The sequence below is a fragment of the Paroedura picta genome, chromosome 6 (assembly GCF_049243985.1).
Source record: "Paroedura picta isolate Pp20150507F chromosome 6, Ppicta_v3.0, whole genome shotgun sequence".
In the NCBI taxonomy this organism is placed as follows: Eukaryota; Metazoa; Chordata; class Lepidosauria; order Squamata; family Gekkonidae; genus Paroedura; species Paroedura picta.
In genome coordinates, this window is record NC_135374.1 from 44,948,780 (window position 1) to 44,951,802 (window position 3,023).

Below are 3,023 nucleotides of genomic sequence, written 5' to 3' on the forward strand. Positions count from 1 at the left end.
CCATTCTGGCATTGTTCTTACCATAATCCTTTTTCATCTGATCCTGGCACTTCTCTGGCTGTGAAGAGGGGAAGAACTGAATACCATGCCAGCTGCTGCTAAGTATCTTTCTTTGTTTCTTGAACATTTTATCTGCTTAAACAGGGTTTTTAAAAAATCTGAGTTCGTTTCCAGATTAAACATTTTCTTGTAGTACCTAGAAGTTAACTTCTAATGAACTGGGTAGTGTCCAGCTTCTATTCCAGAAAGGTAACTATATTATTATATCATAATAAATCTATGAAGTTCCCGAAGGCTCTATGATACTGTAGCTTCTATAATTATAGAACCACAGAAGACATTTTATAGTTAGGGTGGGTCATATTATGCGTTAAAACAACAAAATGCTATTTCTGCGATCAAGATTACCAGATGTCTTAAACAATGAAATTTGTTGTGGAGCATTTCTTGGAAGAATGCTCTTAACAAACAAATATCAGAGATGCTAGATAAGATGGCTGAATTCTAGGATACTTTTTTGTTGCTGTTTCCTTAGTGTTTCCCACCATTTTTGGAGAACAGGGAAACACATTTAAATGTTTTCATCTAGAGGTTTTCCAAAATCCAAACATACCACCAAATTAGTCTTTTCATATAGGGCTGAAAATGAAGTTCTTTGTATGTTTAAACATTACAGTTCCCATGTTTTTCAATAGGAACACATGATGACAGAACTTAGTAGTGTCAGACACTAGAAGGTGAGGTGGGCATAGGTGATCTGGGCTGCAATCTTTCTGGTTCTTCCAGTGAAAGTGGTGTTGATAAAGTAAGTGCAGAATCAGCCTAGATAAGATTGTCAGACAATGGCTGACAACCAGTGGGTGAGGTATGAGAATGAAGGGATGGAATGGCATTGTATGATGAACCAACATTATTTCCACTGAATACTGGAAATGACATCAAATTGTAGGTGTGTCATCAAGTTTAGCCCAAATTCTAGATCATCACATGTCATCACAAGCAAAATAGTGTCACTTCTTGCATTTGCCAGTAATGACACGGCACCGCAGGTGGAATGTCACGGGACCATTAGGCAACAGAAAATGAAAGCAGGAGGTTTCTCTAGAAATACACACTTGAAGAACCAGCTTCGGAACATGCATACCAGATGAGATACATGTAATTGATGTTGAAAATCTATAATTTGTCCTTTTAAAGCAGTGGTTCTCAACCTTCCTAATGCTGCAACCCTTTAATACAGTTCCTCATGTTGTGGTGACCCCCAACTATAAATGATGCAAGTGTTCTTTCACAAAAACTAAACCAAAACTTACCAAAGTTGTGAAGATCCATTGTTCATGATTGTATATAAATTGGTTTTTTCCCCCGGGGTTTCTCGGTTCAGTTCTGCCTCTTGTCCTACCATGCTGATCTTGCTCTTTTTCCACTGCTCCAGACAGACGAATGCTCTATCTCGATCTACCCCACAAAGCTGTTGTGTAGATGGTGCCCCCCGGCCAAGCTGCTTGCCCTGTCGCAACCCCTGTGAAAAGGTCATTTGACCCCCAAAGGGGTCCCGACCCCCACGTTGAGAACCACTGTTTTAAAGAAAAACAGTAATCCCTCTTATTGAGAGGATTGTGAGTAGCATTTTGTTCTATACAGTTGCATTGCCGAGAAAATAACCTTGGAAAAAAGCTCTTCTCTTTCTACATGAACCTGTGAGTCAATTCTGTTTCTCTGATGACTTTATACTCTCTCCTTCTTCATATAGACAAGTGTGGACAGTAAAAGCTTAATGCACACTGTTTCTCTGTAGAACGATCTTCCAAGCAATGTAAGGAAGTCTTTCTTGTTCCTTGTTTTTAGAAAGCTTGAAGACTGAGCTCTTTTGAAAGGCTCTGGGACAATATAACAAGGCACAATTTTCCAATTGGCTGGCAACAGCCTTTACACTAGTTGGTTGTACTTTATTTGGTGTTAACTCCTCTGGGTCCTCATACGCCACAAGGAGGGGGGGGGGTGTAAACGTATACATAATTTCAATTAAAAAAAGAAACTGCAGATGAGCTACTTTGAGGTACACAGGCAATCCAATCAGTAGCTGCTGTGCCTTCTATGAATGTGAAGGGTCCAGCACTAGAGGAACATGCTCAGAAAAAGAGACAACAGAGGTCCACACTGTGCAAGTCACTGATAAATATACGATCCAAGCCAGTGGTAATAATTTTGGGTACTACTATGGAAACCTTATTAAGCTTCTCTGCCTCTTTTCAGTTTATGTTGTTTTGCAGAGGTTGTTTTGACTCCTACTGCACCAGAGCATTTTGAAACAGGAAATATGCAGGTCTTTGCCTTAAACCTCTTCATTTTTCTCGTTCTGCTAGGGCTAGGTGATTTACATCTATTGTTGTTTCTTCTTCTCATGCTCCTGCTGTCATCTTCTCCCTTAATAGTATGGTTATGAGGATGGATGCTATTATTAGTCTCACATGCTTAGATAGCACAGAACCATTATAATCTTAGTGAAAGAAAGAGAGTCGAATGGTTCAATTACAATGGGTTTTAGAGGAAGAAGCTTATGAGTCACACTCTTCTGAATTTCCCTTTTGTTTTTTAATATTTAACATTTGTTTGTAGATTTTTAAAATTAAACCTTCACTTTAAATGTAGCCTTCCCTAATAAAAGCTGTATTCTGCCTTCATTTCATGCCAGCATGTAATTTAGTCTTGAAAAGTCACCTCATATGCCTGTGGATTAACATTAATAATCCAAAACTAAGAAAAATGAGCCCCTTAAAATCTAAAAGTATAACTTCAGAACAGCTGTACTATATATCTTCTACAAAAACTCAGGGTCTACTGCTGCACCATTAATTTACTTGTTTTTGGTTTGTTGATCTCAACAAAACTGAGAAACTTTCTCTGGTTAGTCAAAGTAAAATTTAAGAATAATCTGGATTCTTTAAAAATGTCAATAGCTATATATAATTGCTTCATGAATATCTAACATCCTCCTTTCCTCTTGGGCTCCCACCCCCCAT